Source organism: Nicotiana tabacum, chromosome 24 (assembly GCF_000715075.1).
Source record: "Nicotiana tabacum cultivar K326 chromosome 24, ASM71507v2, whole genome shotgun sequence".
NCBI classification, from domain to species: Eukaryota; Viridiplantae; Streptophyta; class Magnoliopsida; order Solanales; family Solanaceae; genus Nicotiana; species Nicotiana tabacum.
Window position 1 is genome coordinate 49,968,211 of NC_134103.1, and position 10,579 is coordinate 49,978,789.

The window sequence follows — 10,579 nt, forward strand, 5'->3', positions numbered from 1 at the left end:
TACCTTGAAGTCTCCACGCACGGACTCAACTCACTGATGCCCAGACTGATAGGAGGTACCTGGATCTGCATAAAATGATATGCAGAAGTGTAGCATGAGTATATCACAATGGTACCCAGTAAGTGCCAAGCATAACCTCGATAGAGTAGTAACGAGGTCAGATCAAGGCCCTACTGGAATAAATAAAAGACTAAACAAGTGTAAGGCATTGTAATAATGACAGTAATGAAATTGAAACAACAAATAGCATATCAAGGTTAGCTACACGGAACTAAAGCAATTAGTGCAACACGAAGAAAAATAATTAATAATATGCTAAGGAAACAAAAACCAAACACAAGTGCAAAAAATGGAGAAATGCCAACAAGAGTCACTACAGAGGTACCGCCTCGTAGTCTTAAATCACAAGAATAAATCACAATCTTTCCTTCTATCACCGCGGGAACCTTTACATTTAGGTTAGAAAATAATTTTTCCGAAATAGCATCCCACACTTTAGCCCACCTTATCACACCTCATGGCTTTTAGTAGTTCCCCTACTAGCCACGCGTATCAAGCCCACCTTATCCCACCGCATGCGTTCCAACCCCAAAACCTTATACCACCACATGCGTATCAATATCACAAATCGCATCTCAATTGTCCAATATCACAACTTGCCAGAGAAACCAAACTATAACAATATTTTCACAGTAAAGAGGTCGTGGCTCAACCGCAATGTACACAAGAATCTCTCAACAATAACAACCGAAATGAACAACTCAACAGAATGGTATTTCACAACTTAACACTTTACCTCAATGTAAATCACGACCTTTACATCTCAATACCAATTTCAACAACAAGATATTTTATGATTTAACAGCTTCAAGTAAAGAATTCAACGATCAAATAATGAATACAGAATAAAGGAAACAAGAACTTCAATTAAACATAAAGGGCAATTTGCATGTACGAGAATAAGACAAGTAGGCTTGTGAAAATAGACTAGAAATGATGACTATAACATGTTAAGGTAAATCAATTATGACATGAAAGGAATATACATATCTAAAACCAGTAATTTTTACATTTACCCGTGTACACACACGGCTTCCACCATCACAATTATGACAAACAACACCAATCCTAAGGGGTAATTTCCCCACAAGGTTAGGCAAGAAACTTACCTCAAATCACGCTAACTCAATCTACTAGTAGGCCTTTCCCTCGATTATCCAACTCCGAACGGTTTGAAACTAGCCAAAACAACTTCATACTATAAATATAAACTATAGGAAACTAATTCAAACAATGAAATTACGATATTTGCAAAGAATTAAAAAGTCAACCCGGTCCTGGGCCTTGGAACCAGACCAAAATTACAAAATCTGAGCTTTCGTTCGATAATGAATCCAACCATAAAAGAATTACTCAAATCCGACCTCAAATCTCCTTTCAAATCCCCAAATTTTAGCATAAGAAGTTTCACAAATGTTTCCCAAATTTCCAACTCCAAAACACTAATTTAATGATGAAATAAATAATAGATTCGTGTAATTTAACCAAAATCGAGTTAGAAATTCTTAGCCCAATGTTTCCCTTGAAAATATCCCGAAATATCGCCTCACACCGAGCTCTCTAAGTCCAAAAATGGATTATGAATCAAACCCTCAAAATTTCCCATTTTCTGCCCAGCGAATCCGCTTATGCGAGCATTCCATCGCATTTGCGATGCCGCACTTGCGGAAAAACCATCGATGGTGCGGATTATACTTAAGCTCAGAGGATTCTGCTTCTGCGGATAAAATCTCGCACCTGTGAGTGTACTCCTGTGGAAAACTCTCCACTTCTACGATGACCGACCAAGCTTGCCCCCTTCCGCATCTGCGACCACTTCACCGCACCTGCGGACTCGCAGATGCGGAAACCCCCTCACACCTGCGATCCCAGCCGGAAAAAGCTAGCTTCGCTTCTGCGGTCCACTACTCGCTTTTGCGAGTCCGCACCTGCGGTCAATCCCTTCGCGGGTGCGATGACACCAGAAGGCTGAAACTTCAGCAATAGCACAAGTCCAAAAATTAATCCAGATTTAATCTGAATCACACTCGGGGCCCACCGGACCTCGTCTGAATATACTAACAAGTCCCAAAATACATAGCAGACCTACTCGAGGTCAACAAATCACATAAAACAATGTCAATTCTACGAATCGCAACCCAATTCAAGCGTATGAAACTATGAACTTCCAAATTCTAAAACCAATATCTTATTCATACCAAAACAACTCCGATTGACTCCAACATTTGCACACAAGTCATAAATGACATTACAGGCCTATTTCAACTTCTGAAATTGGGATCCGACCCCGATATCAATAAAGTCAACTCCTGATCAAACTTCCCAACGTTCCAACCCTTCAACTTTTCAACTTTCGCCAATTCACGCCGAAATAACCTACGGACCCCCAAATCAATATCCGGACAAGCTCCTAAGACCAAAATCACCATACGGAACTATTGAAACTGTCAAAACTCCATTCCGAAGTCGTTTATATAAAATTCAAACTACGGTGAATTATTTCAACTTAAAGCTCCAACTCAGGGACTATGTGTCTTATTTCACTCCGAAACTCACCCGAACCAAAACCAAACACCCCCGGCATGTCACATAATCATGATAGAACATAGAGGAGGCTATAAATAGGGATCGAGGCTAAAATACTCAAAACAACTGATCGGGTCGTTATACAGAGCGTGTATATCAATTGCGTTAACATGTACAACACATTATACGCTCGACTATTTATTACTTGACATGTGTTATTTGTGGGACCCATTTTTAAATACTAAATCAGCAAAAAAAGTTACAAATGGAAAAAAAAAATGGAAAAGCACCTAACACTTACTACCCTAGTAAACCGGTACCCAACCATCCCCATTCTTCTCTATTCACCCACCTCCCTTTCTTTCCTTACTCTTCTTCTTTCTTCTCCTTTCTCTTTTTCTTCATTGTTCTTTCTCTCTCTTATTTCTAAATTAAATTCACAACACCACTATGGTCATGTTAGACCATAACAAAAAAATTAATTTTTGAAATTCAGAAAAAATCATAGAAATCCAAGGTTTGAAACAGTGGAAGCCGCCCAATACCATTACAAATATCTGCTCTTTTTTGCTGCTGGTTTGGCAAAAATATATTTGATGATAGAACAACGACAAATTTCAAGCTTTCTTCCGACCACCGATGTTTGAGGGAGGTTGGGACGGAAAAGGTGGGTGGAGACTAGCAAATGAAAGAAAAGATTATTGAAGGGGCAAGAGGAAGGGAAAAAGAAACGAAGAACGGGGATTGGGAGGCAATTTGGGACAAAAAATGAAAACAAAAATATAGAAAGAGGGTGGGAGTTTGCTGGGGAAGACGAGAGAGGTAGGAGGGGAGGGGAAAAGAGAAAGGCCCCTTTTTCTTTTTCTTTTTTTCTTTTTTCTTCTTTTTTCCTTATTTATATTTTATTCTAATTCTAATATTTTTTAATAAAAATAATACTGTCCACACGCCTTGGTAGCATGATTTGTACATAATTTAGCCATGTTAACCGTACCACTTTCATATATGCATGGTCAACGGTTAAAAGTGTTTATTAGTACCGATTCCAAAAAATAATGGTGATATCCATACATACCAAATGTAATTTTTACTACTATGATATAGTTGTATTTGTGAGAAAAATGCAATAAATTTCTTTCAAATATTTTTATTAAAAATAGGTTACATATAATTTATTAAATTATTATGGACCAAAAAGCATATTTAATTAATTGAGAAAAGGGAGGGCCAAAGGTCGTCAACAACTGCCCCTCTTTGATCTGTAACGAAGAAAGAGTCTTATGGAAAAGAATTGACTTAATGGCAAATTTTGTCCCTGTTGACGACCGAATTTGGCCCTCCTTTTTTTCCATTAAATTACTATGCTTCCCGATCAATAATAATTTAGTAAAGGGTATTTTAAATTACCTTTAGAGGGATTATTCGAATTTCTAATTAAACAAATTGTTGTGTATGTATATATGGAAATTGGACCTTTACTTTGGATGGTTCTAGACCTCACTTAGGCTGCTCAGAAATGTCAAAACTAGGCGACATACAAAATACATTGAACTTTACATATAGGCAGTCAAAGGCTCAAGTTAGCCTCCACACTTAAACAACAAATGCACGCAAAACAGGTTTTTCAAGTTAGGCAGTTCAGAATTAAGGAACTTAAATCCCTATAGACATGATTTCTATGTGATAAGGCATTAAGGCATGCAAGCAGTTTCAGGAACCAGCGTTGTTTATAGACAGGATTATAAAGGGTGTTGCACGCAGATACCCAGCTTTTAGTCCCGTAGATGTTGCACCTAGGTGATTTATGTAATAGAGGGAGTGAAAAATCAGAATTACTCATGCTTTTGGTAACGGCCTAAGTGAGCGATGATCAGTATTGAAAGGGCATCATTACCAGTTATTAAGGCGGACAGTGGCATCATATAGGCAGAATTTCTAACTATTAGTATTTGAGAACCTGGTTTTATTGTTAAACCTTATAGGCGGGTTTTCTAGGTGAATCATGTGATGCAATGACAAATGAGATGATTAGAGTCCTATAGGCATGATCTCTAGTGGATATGCTACAATAATGCAAATTAATAGAAAATTCAATGATATTTATCTCCTACGGGCAGGTTTTCTAACAACATATAGCAACAAAGATATTGAGGCATTTGAGCTCATGCTTTGCTAATAATCAAGTAGTGGAAGTGTGTGCTTTTTCCTAATGGCGTGATTTCTACAGTGTGCATAGAGAATGAACAACATAAAGCAAGTGCATCATTCAATCCTATATGCATGTTATCTACCCATCGCATATTAACATTAGGATCTACCCCATCCCCTTTTACTAACAACCCCAATCGTTTATAAAAAGGATATTATTACAGGCCCAATAATGAATAAAGTAACAATATTACATAACAGTAGACAGGCCTATAGTAGGCCCAAATAAAATAACTAGATACCCAGCCTTACTAGGACTTCATTACTTCTGGCATAGCATACTTTAGGCCTTCAATAAAGAACCATACGATCATAGATCCATAGGGGAGTTCAAACCCCTTTCAATGAGCCACAGTACCAAGTGTTGCACCACTTGGAACAACCAATATAGAACACAATACATGATAGGGAAGTAGAGTATTAGGGATAGTTTTGGAGGTTAAAGGAATGACTAGGACCAAGCCCTAGTGTGTCAGAGTTCACAAGGGCCTCAATTGGACCCCGAGCAGTGCTCACACTAGAGAGGTCAATAATAGAACCTTGGTAGCCTTAGCTTTCAGTCGGCTAAGAATAGGAATTTAGAATATTAGAGTAACAAGTAAGGAGAGTGGACAGAAATCACCAGACTGAGCATACAGCACAACTGGTTAAGTAGCCCAGTAAATTCAGCAAGGTTCACATAGCCAAAGTACCACATAGACAACCATCATTGGAATTAGGAGAAGAAACAGGTTTGCAGACATACATAGGTTGCATGAAGTTGAACTGGTTGAAACCTAAGGGTCTAAATTAAGTTAAGTCTAACCTAGTGCCATATTAATCAATACTTAGCCATGATGGAGGGATACACACATTGATAATCACAGAAAGGATAGAATAGTAAATGAACCAAGGCATACTGTAAAAGTATTAACGTAGGAGTAAATTCCTAGTCAATAGAAAATATAGTATTTGTCGTTTAGAAAATCAGGATAGCACAAAACAAGTTTAGAGCAGATTTTAGGGCAGCATTCCATAGAGTTAGGATAATACACAAAGAGCATTCCAATAACACAAAACTCAGTACAAAAAGGTTTATTCAAGTAAAGAGGGGATTTCCATAGAGTTGGGGTAATATCTAAATACAATACGCAGAAATTGGTAACTTAATAGCATACAATCACAATAGTCAAGCTCATGTTGAAGTGGACTGCTATTGAAGTCCAAAACTAAACATGTTAAGATACTACGGGGTACAGAACCCATCTCAGAAGACAGATCACAGAGTGCAAATCATAGAAAAGCATAACACAAACAGTAGGTTATCTCATGCGTTTAATTAACACAGACCGACATCAAAATATTGAACATTATCATATTTATATCATGCTCATGCAAGTTCAAATACATATTGCAAAAGAAGGAGGAAAATTGAACATTGCAAGAGTTTAGACACTAACTAGTAGCAGAATCAAAGAATAAAGAGTGTAATAGCAAAAACCCCAAATCCCCGATGCTTCAGAGTTCACAAGATCCTCGAGAATGGGCTCCGAGCAGTGCTTGCACCGGAAGAGGTTGTTCAATAATTTAGAGAGTATTCGAGTATAACAGTGAGTGAGTGAGTGAGAGAAGAGAGTAGTGAAAACAGTAATAGGGATCAGGATTTAAAAATCTGTCTAAGGGGTTTTAGGTGAGGGGTTTATATAGTAGCATATTTCACACATAAAATAGGAAACATGGTAAAATTAAACACAAAATAAGAAAATATGCCAGAATTAATTAGAATCAATTTAGGGTAAATAATACATATAATAGGAAGTTCAGTAAATTAAACAGAGAATAAGAAAAAATAACATGCAAATAACACTTAAAATAAGGGAATACAATAGATTGAACAGAGAATAAGGAAAATATCATACGAAAATCAATTAAAGTCAGTCATATGGCAAATAAAAGTAAAAATAGGGAAATACAGTGGGTTAAATAGAAATAAGAAAATTATCGGTCAAACACGAGAAATGGAAGAGTATCAATCAAAAACCAGTAAAGAATAAAGGAAAATCTCGAACCCTAGTTCAAAAGGAAAGCACAGATGGTCGAAAATCTAACTGAATCGGATCATATAGCCTGATAGTGAGTGCGCACAGACGAAATATCATCTAAATATCAAAGGTTGAAGGCGGTGGAATCCGATTTGAGGACTGGTACTTGTCAAAATTGGGTCAAGTACTATGTAACACCATAGTCTTGCAAATAATACTGAGGTAACACATAAAAGGCAAGGGAATCATGGAAGGAATCCATGATTGAGATGGATTCAGAGAAGATTGAAAGGTCGGCTAGGGTTTCAGTGGGAGAGAGGGGAGAGGATTTTAGGGCGGTGGTTCAAGAGGGAATGGGGATTAGGGTTAGGATAATAAAAAGGGGGGATTGATTATGGGCCGTTAATCTTAGAGATCAATGGCGAGGATTTTAAAAAAGCTGGGTCGGGTTAATGGACGGGTATAGGGTATTGGGTCGCTGGTGTTGGGCTCAGGGTAATTGGGGTGTTGGGCTAATTGTTTGGGCCAAAATTTGGTCCGAAAATTAGCCTGTTTTGGGCCAGCTCTTGAAACCCTTGAAAATTAATCAAAAATAAATTATTAAAACTTCTAATAAATGGTAAAAATAATATTTATGCTGTAAAAGTATTTTAAAAATAATAACTCAACCTTATAAAAATATAAAACGATACGTTGGCATAAATAATATAATAAACATAATTATTTGTAGAATATAGGCCATTATTGCAAAATTAGATAAATAGCTTTAAAATGCTAATGTAATGATATGGAATGAAATAAAATGTTTGAAACATATATTATAGGTGCAAAACAATTATTTTAGGCAACTAAGTCATCACAAAAATAATTTAAAGGATTTTATCTATAATTAGAATATAAGAAAAATTAATTTAAAGCTCTAAAAATTTTGGAACAATTATAGCAAATGCTTGTATAGGTTTATAAACTAAATAATGATGCAGATATGTTATTTTGAAAGTATATATGTATTTGAAAAATATGAGGGCAAAATTGGGTATCAACAATAAGGGGTGCCCACCCTGTGCTTAACTCCATATTTTTCGAGCAACCCGGCAAAAGCTTTGTTGCAAAAGTGAGAACCACCATCACTAAGGATGGCTCTTGGGGTTCCAAACCGAGTAAATATGTTATTCTTCACGAAGGCGGTTATACTTCTTGCCTCATTGTTCGGCAAGGCAATTGCCTCGACCCATTTGTAGACATAATCTACTGCCACCAAGATATATGTCATGTCGTAAGAACTTACGAAGGGACCCATGAAATCTGTCCCCCACTCATCAAAGATCTCGACCTCCATCACAAAGTTCATAGGCATATCATGCCTTCTAGAAATTGACCCTTGTCTTTGACATTGATCACACGCCTTGACCATTTGGTTTGCATCTTGGTAGATCGATGGCCAATAATAGCCACATTCAAGAACTTTTTCCGCAGTACGATTTCCACAGTGGTGACCCCCAACTGGGGATTCATGACATGCTTTGAGAATTTAAATTACCTCATCTTCCAGAACACAACGACGAATGATTTTGTCGGCGCAAATCCGGAACAAAAAGGGTTCCTCCCAAAAGTATTGCCTACGCTCCCGCAAGAAAAAATTCTTTTGATAAGCTTCCAATCTGTCGGGGAGAAGGTCACTAACCAAGAAGTTAGCGATGCCGGCATACCAAGGAGTGGAGGTGCTAGACATTGCCAATAAGTGTTCATCTGGGAAGGCATCATTAATTTCAAGATCTTCTTTTGGTCTCCCTGCCTCTTCAAGCCTAGATAAGTGATCCGCAACTTGTTTCGTTGTTCCTTTCCGATCTTTGACTTCAAAGTCAAACTCTTGTAACAAAAGAACCTATCTGATCAATCTTGGTTTAGCATCCTTTTTCGCCATAAAGTAGCGGAGTGCAACATGATCGGTGTAGACTATCACCTTAGATCCCAATAAATAGGCCCGAAAATTTTCAAAAGCATAGACAATGGCAAGCAGTTGTTGCTCAATTACAATGTAATTCATTTGTGCAACATTGAGTGTCTTGCTTGCGTAGTAGACAGAATGAAGAATCTTGTTATGTCGTTGACCAAGCATTGCTCTAATAGCCATACCATTGGCGTCACACATGAGTTCAAATAGAAGAGACCAATCGGGTGTGAAATTAATAGGTGTCGTGGTGAGCCTTGATTTCAATTCCTCAAAAGCTTTCAGGCACTTCTTATTGAACTCAAACTTAGCATCCTTTTCAAGGAGCTTGCACATTGGACTTACAATTTTTGAGAAGTCCTTGATAAATCGCCTATAAAAACTGGCATTCCCCAAAAAGTTCCGAACACCTTTTACCAAAGTGGGAGGAGGAAGCTTGGAAATGATCTCGATCTTTTCCCGATCAACCTCTATGCCTTGCTTGGAGATTTTGTGACCAAGAACAATACCCTCGTCCACTATGAAGTGACAATTTTCCCAATTAAGCACACGGTTTGTCTCCTCACATTTTTTGAGCACTTGCCTAAGGTTGTTAAGGCAATGCTCAAAGGAATCACCAACTACCGATAATTTATCCATGAATACCTCTAATAAATCCTACATCATGTCCGAGAAGATTGACATTATGCATCATTGAAAAGTAGTCGGGGCATTGCATAGCCAAAATGGCATCCGGCTAAAAGCAAAGGTCCCATATATACATGTGAATGTCATCTTCTCTTGGTCCTCTAAGGCGATGTTGATTTGATTGTAGCCGTAGTAACCATCCAAGAAGCAATAAAATGACCTTACCGCTAGCCGATCAAGCATTTGATCAATAAAAGGCATAGGAAAATGGTCTTTGCAAGTAGCACTATTGAGCTTCCGGTAGTCCATGCAAACTCTCCACCCGGTCACCGTCCTCATTGGGATGAGTTCATTTTTGTCATTTTGGATCACGGTCATGCCTCCTTTATTTGGCACACATTGCACTGGACTCACCCAAGGACTATCGGCAATGGGGTAGACAACGCCGGCATCCAACCATTTTATGATTTATTTCTTCACCACCTCTTGCATGGAAGGATTTAATCTCCTTTGATGCTCCACACTAGGTTTGCTCTCTTGCTCCAATTGTATCTTGTGCTCACAAATTCTGGCGGGAATCCCTCAGATATCCACTATAGTCCAACCAATGGCCTGTCTGTGCTCCCTCAAGGTATCCAATAAGTGTTCAACCTGCACATTGTTCAACAAAGAAGAAACAATTACGGGTAGAGTTTCATTAGAGAAAAAAAATTTATACCTTAAGTGTGGCGTAAGTGGCTTGAGCTCAAGTTGTGGCGGCTCGACAATTGAAGGCTTAGTGGGAGGAGTGATTCTATTCTCTAAGTCAAGAGAAAGCTTCTTTGGTGCATTCACCGATTCCACGTATCCTTCCATGTCCTCACCATTAAAATTTACCAAAATAGCCACCAATGCCTCACCAAGGCATTCCTCTTCCATATTCACCTCGATTGCATCCTCCACCTCATCAACAACATCAATGACTGAGATATTCTTTTATGCGTGTGGCAATTTCATACCCTTACTTGCTTGAAAGGTAACTTCTTCGTCATTAACTCAGAATTTGATCTCATTTCATTCTGATTCCATGAGCGCCATCTCGATAGAAAAGAATGGTCTCCCCAAGATGATAGGGATCTCTTTATCAACAACACAATCGAGAATAACAAAGTCGGCGGGGAGTAAAAACTTCTCCATTTTCACAAGC